Source organism: Anomaloglossus baeobatrachus, chromosome 6 (assembly GCF_048569485.1).
Source record: "Anomaloglossus baeobatrachus isolate aAnoBae1 chromosome 6, aAnoBae1.hap1, whole genome shotgun sequence".
NCBI classification, from domain to species: domain Eukaryota; kingdom Metazoa; phylum Chordata; class Amphibia; order Anura; family Aromobatidae; genus Anomaloglossus; species Anomaloglossus baeobatrachus.
The window spans coordinates 330,313,581-330,328,439 of record NC_134358.1 but is presented as its reverse complement, the minus strand read 5'-3'; the positions used below and the strand labels follow the sequence as shown (position 1 = coordinate 330,328,439).

General features: G+C 41.1%; 1 protein-coding gene across 4 annotated transcripts in view; it reads right to left on the bottom strand.

Annotated features, from left to right (window-relative positions):
- LOC142243250 (poly(rC)-binding protein 3-like) overlaps nt 1-14,859 on the bottom strand; it is a 1,512,260-nt gene that overhangs the window by 493,176 nt on the left and 1,004,225 nt on the right. The gene's annotated exons all lie outside the window — the stretch shown is intronic.

Sequence of the window (14,859 nt, the reverse complement as noted above, 5' to 3'; positions counted from 1 at the left end):
TTGGGGGAAGAATTTGGCAAAATATATCTTGGATCTAACAGAGTGGCAACCAATTGGTTAGCACTATTTCTAAACATAGCAATTCAGGAATCATGTTGCAGATAATGCAGCAAAAAGGCGCTCATGGGTCAGGTGCTTTCATAAGGGCCAAATCCATGATGTATGGGTGGCAGGGTAATGCTTAAGCTTGCTTCCCCTGTCCCCCCTCACCAAACAAGAACAACAGAGAGGGCCCCCCTTGATTGCTGTACTCTACCCTCCAATGTTACCCGCTTGTGCAACAACAGTTTGGAACTTAGAGATATTAGTCCCCCTTCCGCACTCTCCTCTGCTTCCTCCTTTTCCTTTGAGACCACCACCTCCCGCAGACTATTCAAAGTGTGCGCCATCATTTAGATAACTGGAATAATGATGCTGATGATAGCATCATCAGCGCTAATAATTTTATAAGCCATTTCGAAACTCTGCCAAAGGCTACAGAGGTCCTTCATCTGTTCCTGTGCTGCCCCTGCAGCAGATCGAACCACTCGGATCCGGGGGTGACGATTACTTGTGGCTCGATGGTCTCCGGACCCAGGGGCTAGGGGCCACGCTCAAATGGAAAAGGGGGGAATTACAGGGGAGAGATATAGTTTGTGACGCCACCCATGGTGTACTGTAATTGGGAGTACCGCCGCTGCCATTGGGAGTACCCGGGGTGATGGAGTGGGGCAGCAAGGTGACGTTACCCTCCAGGGGAAGGCCCCGGGACTCTGGATGGTGCTATGGGATGCAGGGGGAGCACAGGCTCGCTGGTTACAGGGGTACTCACTCAGCAATAAATCAGACGCTGACAACAGGGTAAACCAAGTCTCTGATTGCTGTTGCCTCTCGAGGTGAGCTCGTCCGGGTCCCGTCCCCTGCAACACTGCCTGGTGGTCCGTGACCATCCTTATCCTTGGGAGATTTTGTCTGGAGTTACCTCAGACTAATAAGATCCCCAAGGTGTTCCACATATAACTACTCAAGAAGTATGTTGTACTACTTTTGGAGCCATTCCCCTTGCCGCCGACCCAGGTCATGGTTGATGATAATTTGTTATTCCAAATAGCAAATGATTGTTGATTCTCGCTTTCGACGTGGTTCCCTTTAATACTTGGTGCGGCACTGGAAAGGTTACGGACTAGAGGAGAGGAAGTGGGTCTCAGTGTCAGATGTGAATGCCACAAGGTTTGTTCTTTCATTTCACATCCAGAGAAATCTTGTCCTGAGTGTCCGGAGACCACTCGTAAATGGGGAGGTACTGTCATGGGTGTGTCACGATTGATGGACAATTCTGTGTCATTCGGCTGTAGAAGGTTGCTGTGCTTGGCTGCACAAACTGCTCCTTGATATTTCATTCTTTCTTTTTTGATGAGAATGAAGTTCTATGTATCTTCTCTGTTAGGGTTAACTCTTTCCCTTTTGGACCCTGCAGAGATCTTGTCAGTTCACTTACAAATCATTATCCCCACTCCCTGTGTCTATACATACCTGCATTTTCCCTTGTTTTGTTGCCATTGATAGAGTTTACTCCTATGTTGTCCAGATTGCAAGCAGTCAGCTTGAAGTCTCCTGTCAAAACACGTTGTTGTATGTTGCTGTCATTCTCCCAAAGTCATCTTGCAGATAAGTTGTATATTTGCATTCCCCTGTTTGTTTTCCCTGTGTGTTCCTTTAGGTCTTAGTGGGGTTGACTAATGTTCATCCCATTCAGTCACTACTTAGGGCCTATTTCAGCCTCAGCCAGGGCCTAGGTATTCTGATTGGCATATAGGTGCAGAACCTCTCTAGGTATGTCAGGGGAACCAGGGGCCAGCGGTAGGTTTTACCAGGGGTCACCATCTTCCCCTTCCCTAGAGACATGGTTTGGTTTCCTTCTTCCCCCCTTTGCTGTTTGTCTTTTATTCCCCCATACAAAACATGACAGTCCCTCAGAGGCTGAGCCCCTATCTTTCCAAGTAATAGTAATAGTAATGCAATTATTCAGACACAGCTAGACTACCAACAAAAAAAGGCAGATATGATTTATTATAATGTTTGCTTTCTTAATTGCTGTGTACACAATGCTGAAAAAATTAAATATACATATTTAGAAGCACTGACAGTGCTTCCTCTTTTGATCCCAATGATCATGTAGTCACTTAGTATAGGGAGGGAGCAGAAACTGCCTGGACATAGGAAATGCAATGAACTCTGCTATACAGCCAGTAAGCTCATTTTTCTCCTCTGTAACTGGAACTAATATATCAGTCCCAATTATAGGGGAACTCAACAATGAAAAGACAGTATTAATATGTTCAAATGCCCCCAAAGGCCTTCTAATACCTTATGTAAAATCAGTGTGTTAACTAAATGAAAAATACTGTAAATTTAAAAAGCAAAAAACAAGGAAACAAAAACAAAACTTAGGTGAAAGAAATAAAGCTATTCTGAATTGCTATTTATAGCCCTGTCCCATTATAAAAAAAGTGCAATATATTAAAAATAATTTCTAAAGAAAGGTGACAAATGATAAAAAAATAAATCTGTATGTATTGAAAATAAAAAAAGACAAAAGTTATTTGAATATACAAACATTTTTAGAGTTATTAAAAGTGCAGTGCATTATAAAACCTTGATATTTTCCAGGTCAGGAACAGGTAAAATTGGCCTATTCCTGAACTGGTTAATAAAATGTTAAACTTTACTTGTCAGCGATGATCAAAGCAGAAGTGAGAGACATGTGCTGCAGTGCCTGAGCCTGAAATACTAAACAAGGATTCGTCTGCCAATAAGTGTGTCCTAGATTTTAGTTATTCCATGTTTAGTTTTTATGATTCAGATGTCATTAACATTTTAAGATCATGCAAGAAAGCTTGCAGGCATTTTTATTGGATGATTACTTTTATTTTATACTATGACATTTATATGTGCAAAGGTTCTTTAACAAATGTGTACATATGAGTGATTCTAAATATAAGCCTAATTATAGTTTTATAATTTTTGGGGTGAAACATATTACAAAAGTGTTTGATTCTTTTCATTTATTTTACTGTAAAATACCACCTAAATAATAATACGTACTGTATGTTTAGTCAAGTAATTCTTCTGGCACTAATCCCGATTCCTTCTAAAAAGTGTATAAAAATAGTCCTACCATGACTGACAGCAAGTGGATGAAAATATTATACATTTGAGAAAAGAAGTACCTAGATTTAAACTCTATTACATTAGGATAATACCTATCCATAAAGAAACTTTCAAAATTACAATAATAGTAAGAAAGAATACATGGTAAAATACCATTACATTGAATTCTCAGTTTCTACTGGATTTATTAAAATGATAATCTACGTATAGGTGGCTCAGTGGTTAGCACTGCAGTCTTGCAGTGCTGGGGGCCTGGGGTCAAATCCCACTAAGGACAATGTCTGCAAGGAATTTGTATGTTTTCCCCGTGTTTACGTGGGTTTCCTCTGGTTTTCTCCCATAATCCAAAGAGATACTGATGAGGAATTTAGATTGTGAGCCCCAATGGGGACAGTGTTGCCAATATATGTGAAGCACTCTGGAATTAATTGTGCCATATAAGTGATTAAATATTATTATTTTTTAATAGCAATCTGTCAGCAGGTTTTTGCTATGTAATCTGAAGACAGTAAGAAATAGAAGCTGACACACTAATTCAATGATACAAAAAACTAAATAGTTTTCAAAGCCAGCTTACCCGTACACTCCTGTGTGTGGATTCCAGTATCAATCCCAAAGATAGTCCGCACGGAAAACCAGAGCAGGAGCCAGCCACGGAAAATCCAAATGAAAAAACTTTATAACTCCAGCGGCCAAATTTGAGGATGCAGGTATATTTTAAAAAATGTTTTGCATTTGCAAATCTTAATTTTGAAAAACGTCCATATAGTTGGACTACGCTTTTCGGCGTACAAGCGCCTTGAGACCATGTAGAAGGCGCTTGTACGCCAAAACGCGTAGTCCAAGCAGGCTACCACTCCTAATCTCTTTCCTTCACCGCCCAGAAGTGTGGTTCCAATTTTATGGAAGTTTTTCAAAATTAAGATTTGCAAATGCAAAAAATGTTTTAAAATATACCTGCATCCTCAAATTTGTCCGCTGGAGTTATAAAGTTTTTTCACTAATTCAATGATGTGTCACTTGTTATTACACACTGTGCTGTTGCTTTCTAAAGGCCCCTTTACACACTACAACATTGCTAGCGATATCGCTGTAACATCACTGGTTTTGTGACGTAATAGCGACCTCCCCAGTGACATTGCAGTGTGTGACACGCTTCAGCGACCTGGCCCCCGCTGTGAGGTCACTGATTGCTACAAGTCATTCAGGACCATTCTTTGGTGATTTGTTTCCCGCTGCGCAGTATGTATCGGTGTGTTTGACACCGTTACAACGATATCGTTAGCGACCCAGCCCATAGGCGTGCTAGCGTTCCCTTTCCAGCAAGGTCGTTCTGCAGGTCCATATTGCGGCTGCGTCATTGGCCAGATCTGCCTGTTTGACAGCTCACCAGCGACTGTTAGAGACTTTCCTGCGATCCCGTCGAGATCGCTGGAGGGATCGCTAGAAAGCTTTTTCATCATTTTATCTTAGGTGCTGGTCCAGGGCTGGATCACCATGTTGCATCAAACATTGTGATCTGGCTCCTGACTAGAGCCTGCATCTGTAAGTACAGGCTATTTGGAACAGTGGAAAGAACACAACTTTTTACAGCAATTTTTCATTCAGAGTTTTAGTTATACACCATGGATTATGGTATGGTCTAGAATAATGTATAATAGTCAGACCCCTCTAGTCTTTATTCAAGGTACCGTAATTGTTTGGCATTTCATTGTTTTGGTTGTGGAACATGTGATATCACCATTCTCCACAGTGTCCCAAGAGTAATTTCCCAACATTGCCAGGCTGCATGTAGCTCATACTACTGTGAGCAGCCCTAAACATGCTACCATGACCTGCATTGCCTTTGGAGCTTTCTCCCATCGAACACATCTGGGACATCATTGGTTGGCAATTATGAAGTGGGCTGGCAACAGCAGATCTGGATGACTTGCCCAAGTGCATTCTGGGTGTTAGAACCGTCCTCAGACAACGATTAATAACCTTATTGATGGAATGTCAAGGCATGTAAGTGCATGTATATCTACACATGGCACTCATACTCAATAATGAATAAATTGAGACCTTTTGAAACTTTTGTTTCCATTTTTCCATCACTTGTATATAATGAAAGAGAACCTGTCATCACAATTATGCATGGTAAAGTAAAGGTATGGCCATAAGTGCGCTGTTATATAGATTCACTACATACCTTCAGTGAAGAAATCCTCATCCTGGTTGTTGTTTAATCAGCATTTGAAGTTTGGTTATTAAGAAGCTTTTATTGCGTGGGGGAGGTATTCTATGTAGGGTGTTTGGCTCTGCCCCAGCCTCTCCGCTATCTGTATTGTCTGTATCTTCCTCCTTTTTTAACGTTTGCTCTGGCACCACTCTAGCCGTAGGTAGGGCTTGCGCAGATTGATGTCTCAGCGGGCATCAGTAAAATGGCACAGGTGTAGGCGCATGCATAGATTGAGATCTCTGTTCGTCAATCTGTGCATGCATACGCCACCATTGGCGTCACTTTCCAGAAGATCGCTGGGAGATACATTTGTGTAATTGCCACTTGTGAACTTTAAAACTGTAAAAAGACACAAACTCCAGAGGCAGGTGAAGGGCTGGGGCAGAACCAAAGATCCTACCCACAGTCCTGCCCCAATGCACTGAAAGCTTATGAATCCTAAACTTCAAATGCTGATTACGCAACACCCAGGATGTGGAATTCTTCACTGAAGGTGGGGATCAGTATATCAGCGTCATTATGGCCATACCTTTATTTGATCATGCAAAATCCTGATAACAGGTTCTCTTTAACATGTCTAATATTCAAAATCATGCAACTTTTCATTCTTGGTGTTTCAATATTAATGTGCATACTGTACATATATTGTATATGAAGACTCAAGTTAATGTATAGTTATGTAGTCAGTATCGTCACCAAAACATTACAAAGTCTTTTTCTTTTGATCAGTGGAAAGTCTTTTTGCAAATGTTATGACTAAGAAATCTAAATCTTATAGGAATAACTGTAAAACACAATTGTACTTTTGCTCTAAACATTGAACGCTGGAAGGTCTATGGCTGCTGGAGCTTAGGTGCAATGTTTAATGCAAACTGTATCATGTTTTCTTCTTGGTATTATTTCTGTCTCAATTTTTCACTTTTATGAATACTCCTACTGTCAATTACTTTGAGAATCCCATAAGACAATCCTGTAGACGCTTAGTCTGCTTTAGAAAAAAAAAGGCAATTTTATTTTTTTGTCCTAAATCAATACCTTTCAGCTTTGCTACATGACACGTTGAGATATTGTTTCAGTTTTGTCTTTACACTCAATTCTATTTGCCATCTCCGAGGGGAAGAAAGGTATGTATGAAACTTTAGATGACTTGGAGCGAGCCTTTGAACTGAAACACGACAATAATGAATCTCTATCACTTGTGTTGAATGAGAATGGTCTAAAATTATAGTGCTGTCAATCTTGCTGTGTATTTTCTTATTGAGTTGGACTGTTCACTACAATGTAGAACCTGACCTCTTGATTCTTCCCTCAAGATATGTGAGTTGTGAGCACTCACAATGTAAGTAAGCCCAAGGAGGCATGAAGGAGCTTGATTCTTAAGGCTCATTGCTGAGACAGCAGTGAATTTATGAATAGTAGTGACTGTGTTCAATCATTTGTCATTCTCTGGCTAGTCCACAGCAGTGATGTATAGTCAGTACTGAATACCTTATACAATAAGACACTGCACAAAACAATAAAAGCAGTTAGAACTTATTCCAAGTCTATGTCAGTTCAATCCCTAAACATTGTAAAAACTCATCATTTTTTCAGAGCATGTGAGGGATAATCTAATTTTTACAATTTTTGTGACGTCTTTCTGCAGCAAAAAATGAGAAATGGCTAAAGCTCAGTCAGAACGCAGATAAGAAAAGCAAAATGGAAAATATATATTATACTGTGATGAAGACAGCACTGACCTTCAGGATGGAAGGCTAATAGACCTTGCAACATGTTACATAATATTTTAGAAGTTTTATACTGTAATAATATATAGTGCTCTAGGCTACTATGACTTACATAAAAATGGAGATGCATTTCATGGTTTGCTACCCATTAGCAAAATTCATTTACATTGGCTACATCAGATCCATTACTCAGATTTAAGGCCAGACTTTAAAAAATCTTTTAGGACTTTTTTTTTATAGTCATGATTTTTTTTTTTTCTAGAAGGTCAAAAATACAATTTTACTATTATACTGATTCCAACCTTTTTTATATAATTGTGTGCATTTTGTAAAGAGAAACAATACCATGTTTTTCCAAAAATAAGAAAGGGTGTTATGTTATTTTTGTTTCTAAAACAGGACTAGGGCTTATTTTTGGGGGAGAGATAATTTTTTCTATGAACAACATTCACACATTTATGCTTCAATTTACCCTAAAGGTGAATGGCCAGCTTCAGCTTGAAGGTGTATGGAGAACTTTAGGGTTAGTAACTTTAACCCTAACTTACATTCACAATGGCTGGTGCAGTGTCAGTGTCTCTTATGGTAACACTTACTGGCACTCTCAAAACTCTTCTCTACGCAGCAGAAGGCGGGAGTCTGGCATGGGACTGGGATATGGTGTTTGTGACGTCACACGTGGCTGCTTGTGTGGGAGCAAACAGGGTTGGTCTGTTTTAGGTATCCAAGAGGCGGCACTTGGAAAGCAGGAAGTGGGACCCTAGAGCGGCATCCAAGGCCACGCCATAGAGCAGTAGTGGCCAGGAGGCGGGACCCAGGAGGCAGCATTTAGAGAAAGTGGAACTTGGGAGCAACCAAGCAAACATCATAACACATTAGCGGTCAGGAGGCAGGAACCGATGACAAAACTCAGGAGGCGAGACTCAGGAACGGATGAGCAAATTTTACCCTGCCATGGTGGGAGGAAGCGGCAGGATGATTTGGGAGCTACATTATGCCTATTCCAGTGCCGTTAGCATTAGGTTATGTCTCCATGATGTTAGTGATATAACCTACCTTCACATGACAAAACCTAGTGATGGAGGCACTGACTAACAAGGGCTTATTTTTGGAGCCTATTCGAAAAATCCCTAAAAACCAAGCTAGTGCTTATTTTTGGGGAAGGCTTAGTTTTGGATGTAATAATTTAATAAATGAAATATGTATACATAGTATATACAAATATAGTCATATAGTATGTGTAATAGTAATAAATTTACAGCATGACTGACGATTGAATTTTTATTTATTAAATCAATAGTACATATAAAAATGAGTCACTTTGTAATATATCTTGTCAGATAAATTTGCTTCTTTCTTCTTTTGCACTGATCATCATAATTCAAAATTGTCAATTTTTGGGTAAAATCTGTCTTCAGTGAAGACAGATTTTTATATTACTGAGATAAGAAATTGCAGATGCCACTGATGAGATTCTATTGTAGAAGGGAGAGCAGGGAGGAGGGAGGAGCTACAGGCAGAGATCCTTCTTTCCTCTTTCTGCATAGAATTTTTTTTTAAAACCACTTGCCATCTCCAATCGTGGTAAATATATAAATCTGTATTCACTGAATACAGATTTTACACACGAATTGAAAATTTGAGAATGAAAAATGAGACCATGATAGTCAGTGTACTCTCAACCAAGGACGTACTCAGTATGTCTTGATGATCACAGGACACAGGAGCTGTTCTCATGTAATCGCCTGCCTGGGTCTCGGCATACCCGACAACCGAGCCCCGGCTCTCATAGGCAGGGATGGTGCCCATTCTGTTTAGCCACCTAAATTCCATGATCAATATTGATTGCAGCATTTAGGGGTCTGGAAAAGGGATCACAGTCCCTCTTCCCTCCGATTGGTGCCCTTAAGATATGAACGCAAGGATATGATCATAGCCATGGTGCCCCAAGCTTGTCATGACAACCTCTGGGTCACCAAGATATGTAAAGCCTCTTGGATCATGCCAGGAGCATGATCCCAGAAGCTTCTGTCAGTGCTGCATTGACATCCATAGTGCATTGCAATGCTGATGCATTGCAATACATTATAGCTGTTTTCATGGCAGTAAAAGGTAATGTCTCATACAGTGGGGGGAAAAGTATTTAGTCAGCCACTAGTAATGAGCGAGTACCAAAAATCTCGGGTGCTCGAGGCTCGGGCCGAGCATCCCAAGATACTCGTGTACTCGGACCGAGCACCGAGCCCAATGTTATCCTATGGGAGACCCGAGTATTTTTCTGAAATGACCCCCGGCAGCATGTAGAAACCCTAAAAATGTCACAAAAGTCTCAGAAGAGTGCTCAAATGACATGGCAACAGCATGGGGAAGACCCCTTGAAGCATTTATCACTCAAAAGTCACAGCTGTGAACAATTTTGTCTGAGTTTTACGCCATTTTTACGGACTCGCCAGAAAACCTTCCAAAATGACACCAAAATTAATTTTCATGGCGGAAATGTTAAGGGCACATACCCAATAGTGAGATAGAGCTGGTGTATGTTACTTTTTGAGATTATTACATGACAGATTTTACGTAAAAACATTGTGTGGCACTCCGATGTCCAAAACGCACGTTTTGTGCTTTTTACTAGCGATGTCGGTCATTTTTTTTTTTTCATTCTATCTCCCTCAGTCCGTCGGTCGGTCTCTCTGTCTGTCTGTCGTTCTCTCTCTGTCTTGTCTGTCCCCCTCTCACAGTCTGTCGGTTATTCTCCCCCCCTCTCTCATACCGTTCCCCGATCACTGCCGCGGCGCTGCACAGCTGTTCACTAAACTCCGGCGGCTTTTCCTCTTTTGAAAAAGCCGGCCGCTCATTAATCAATCTCGTATTCCCTGCTTTCCTGCTTTTCGGCGCCTATGATTGGTTGCAATGAGACACGCCCCCACGCTAAGTGACAGGTGTCTCACTGCACCCAATCACAGCAGCCGGTGGGCGTGTGTATACTGTGCAGTGAAATAAATAATTAAATAATTAAAAAAAACGGCGTGCAGTCCCCCCAATTTTAATACCAGCCAGATAAAGCCAGACGGCTGAAGGCTGGTATTCTCAGGATGGGGAGCTCCACGTTATGGGGAGCCCCCCAGACTAACAATATCAGTCATCAGCCGCTCAGAATTGCCGCATACATTAGATGCGACAGTTCTGGGACTGTACCCGGCTCTTTCCGATTTGCCCTGGTGCGTTGGCAAATCGGGGTAATAAGGAGTTATTGGCAGCCCATAGCTGCCAATAAGTCCTAGATTAATCATGTCAGGCGTCTCCCTGAGATACCTTCAATGATTAATCTGTAAATTACAGTAAATAAACACACACCCGAAAAATCCTTTATTAGAAATAAAAAACACTAACAAATTCCCTCGTAACCAATTTAATGAGCCCCAAAAAGCCCTCCATGTCCGGCGTAATACACGGACCTCCAGCGTCGCATCCAGCTCTGCTGCATGGAGGTGACAAGAGCTGCAGAATACACAGCCGCTCCTGTCACCTCCACGCAGCAACTGAGGTGAGTAGCATGATCAGCTGAGCTGTCACTAAGGTTATCCGCGGCCACCACTGGATCCAGCGGTGGCCGTGAGTTACCTGACTGACAGCAGCTGATCGCGCTACTCACTTCAGTTGCTGTGTGAAGCTGACAGGAGCGGCGGTGTATTCTGCAGCTCCTGTCACTTCCATGCAGCAGAGCTGGATGCGACGCTGGAGGTCCGTGGATTACGCCGGACAAGGAGGGCTTTTTGGGGCTTATTAAATTGGTTACGAGGGAATTGGTTTGTGTTTTTTATTTCTAATAAAGGATTTTTCGTGTGTGTGTTTTATTTACTGTAATTTACAGATTAATCATGGAAGGTATCTCGGGGAGACGCCTGACATGATTAATCTAGGACTTATTGGCAGCTATGGGCTGCCAATAACTCCTTATTACCCCGATTTACCAACGCACCAGGGCAAATCGGGAAGAGCCGGGTACAGTCCCAGAACTGTCGCATCTAATGTATGCGGCAATTCTGAGCGGCTGCTGACTGATATTGTTAGGCTGGGGGGCTCCCCATAATGTGGAGCTCCCCATCCTGAGAATACCAGCCTTCAGCCGTCTGGCTTTATCTGGCTGGTATTAAAATTGGGGGGGACCGCACGCCGTTTTTTTTAATTATTTATTTAGTTATTTATTTATTTTTTTTTACAGTTTTACCAGCAGCAGACTATTGTGAACGATCAGCTGATCGCTCCCAGCGCCGGGTGATCAGCCGATCGCTCGGCCGCCAAGAATCTGTGCGGGGGGAGGAGTGCGGAGTGGGTGGAGCCGAGCGGGGCAATGGCGCTGAGGACAGGTGTGTGTGTGTGTGTGTGTGTGTGTATATGTGTGTATATATATATGTGTGTATATATATATATATATATATATATATATATATATATATAAAATATATATATACATGCGGAGTGCGGGAGGGGGCGGAGCCGAGCGGGGAAGTGTCGGGCTCCCTGCACACGTGGCCAGGGTAAATATTGGGTAAAGCACTTTCCTTGGTTACCCGATATTTATCTTGGTTACGGGTCCAGGGATCCAGAGAGAGCATGCGTAGTGAAATTCTAAGGATTCCGCTGCTCAAAAAAACGTCACTGCACAGTATACACACGCCCACCAGCTGCTGTGATTGGGTGCAGTGAGACACCTGTCACTCAGCGTGGGGGCGTGTCTCACTGCAACCAATCATAGGTGTGGGCAGGGAAAGCAGGGAATACGAGATGGCTGTGTGCAGAGCACAACGCGCCCGCCGGTATAAAGGCTTGGTCACGCTGTGCGGGCCGGCCAATCACTGCAATTCCACAACTAACAGGGCTGTGGCATGACAGTGGTCTGCCAGCCAATGCCTGCATGAGGGCTGGCTCTCAAGAGTGCCAACATGCAGGGATGAAGACCACGAGTACAGCACGAGTATCGCGAAATTACTCGGTCCCCGCCGAGTAGCCCGAGTACAGTGATACTCGTGCGAGTACCAAGTAGTGACAAGCATACTCGCTCATCACTATCAGCCACCAATTGTGCAAGTTCTCCCACTTAAAAAGATGACGGGCCTATAATTGACATCATAAGTAGACCACAACTATGAGAGACAAAATGAGAAAACAAATCCAGAAAATAACTTTGTCTGATTTGGCAAGATTTGTTTTGCAAATTATGGTGGAAAATAAGTATTTAGTCATCTGAAAACATACAGGATTTCTGGCTCTCACAGACCTGTAATTTCTTCTTTAAGAGGCTCCTCTGTCCTCCACTCATTGCCTGTAGTAATATCACCTGTTTGAACTTGTTATCAGTATAAAAGACACCTGTCCACAACCTCAAACAGTCACACTCCACTATGGTGAAGACCAAAGAGCTGTCAAAGGACACCAGAAACAAATTGTAGCCCTGCATCAGGCTGGAAAGACTGAATCTGCAATAGGCAAGCACCTTGGTGGGATGAAATAAACTGTAGGAGCAATAATAAGAAAATGGAAGACATACAAGATCACTGATAATCTACCTCAATCTGGGGCTCCATGCAAGATCTCACCCTGTTGGGTCAAAATGATCACAAGAACGGTGAGCAAAAATCCCAGAACCACACGGGGGGACCTAGTGAATGACCTGCATAGAGCAAGGACCACCGTAACAAAGGCAATATCAGTAACACACCACGCTGCTAGGGGCTCAGAACCTGTAGTGTTAGATGTGTTCCACTGCTTAAGCCAGTACATGTCCAGGCCCGTCTGAAGTTTGCTAGAGAGCATTTGGATTATCTAGAAGAGTATTGGGAGAATGTCATATGGTCTGATGAAACCAAAGTAGAACTGTTTGGTAGAAACAAAACTCGTTATGTTTGGAGGAGAAAGAATGCTGAGTTGCATCCAAAGAACACCATAACTACTGTCAAGCATGGCGGTGGCAACATCATGCTTTGAGGCTGTTTTTCTGCAAAGGGACCAGGATGACTGATCCGTGGACATGAAAGAATAAATGGGGCCATGTATCATGAGATTTTGAGTGCAAACCTCCTTCCATCAGCAAGGGCATTGAAGATGAAACGTGGCTGGGTTTTTCAGCATGATAATGATCCCAAGAAGAAGTGGCTTCTTAAGAAGCATATGTAGGTCCTGGAGTGGCCTAGCCAGTCTCCAGCTCTCAACTCTATTGAAAACTTTTGGAGGGAGTTGAAAGTCCGTGTTTCCCAGCGACAGGCCCAAAACATCACGGCTGTAGAGCAGATCTGCATGGAGGAATGGGCCAACATACAACCAACAGTGTGTGCCAACCTTGTGAAGACTTACAGAAAACATTTGACCTCTGTTATTGCCAACAAAGGATATATAACAAATTATTGAGATATACTTTTGTTATTAACTTTGTTATTTTATTAACTAATTTTTTTTATTTTTTCTTATTTTTATTTTTTCCATAATTTGCAAAAACAAATCTTGCCAAATCAGAGAAGGTGATTTTCTGGATTTGCTTTCTCATTTTGTCTCTCATAGTTGTGGTCTTCCCATGATGTCAATTACAGGCCTCTCTCATTTTTTTTAAGTGGGAGAACGTGCACAATTGGTGGCTGACTAAATACTTTTTTTCCCACTGTATAGGGGCTAAGTAAAAGAGTAAAAAAATAAAAGAAAATTGTAAAAACATTTAAAAAAAAAAACAGAGAAAAAAGAACAAAAAAACAAACATACCAATAATTATGTATAGTTATGTAAATAAACAAAAAAATTCACATATTTAGTATCGCTGTATTTGTAACAACCCAATCTATAAAACTGTCACACTAGTTAACCCCTTAAGTGAACCCCATAAAAAAACAAGCAAAAACTGTTTTTTGATCATACAGCTGACAAAGTAGAATAAAATCAAAATCAAATATAAAAAAGGCATAGTTGAAATTGCCATCTTGTCTTGCAAAAAACAAGCCGCAATACAGCTCCTTCAGTGAAAAAATAAAAAAACTATAGCCCTCAAAATAGCATTGCAAAACCATTTTTTTTTTCTATAAAACTGATTTTAAGGTGTAAAAGTGGCAAAAGATAAAGACAAAACTATGTATATGTGGTATCGCTGTATTTGTACTGACCTAAATATCAAAAAATGTCCATAAAGGTCACATAATTCACAGACCGCACTCAATTATAAATTTATATACCTGATATTAACCAGAAATAAAGGTTGAAAAAAGTGACAAAGAGGTCAAATAAATGTCACAATTTTTATTAAAGTTCAAAAAGTTCTTTAAAATAGATACAGCAAAAGGTGCTTTATTAGATGACAGTATATACAACACAAAGGGACTGGATACAAATGCACCAGGACTACTAAATAACAATTGCTGCAATAAGTATAGACATGTCATATACCATGAGTAGGAAATAATTAATACAGGCACCTATATTTATGTATATATACAAAATATATACTGCAACAGTTTGCATAAAACAATAGATAATTGATGTAAAAATACATATAAATTACGAGTGTAATAATAATATTGTCACATAGATAATAATCTGCAAAGGCTGTAAAAAGCTGAAAATATCCTAACTAGCAGTGTATATAATATATATATATATATATATATATATATATATATACAGTGTATATATCTATATATATAATTGCCTTATTCTGTCTGTCTGTCTGTCATGCTCCAAAATTGTGTCCTTATGGTGACACAAAGCTGATTGGCCGCTTGG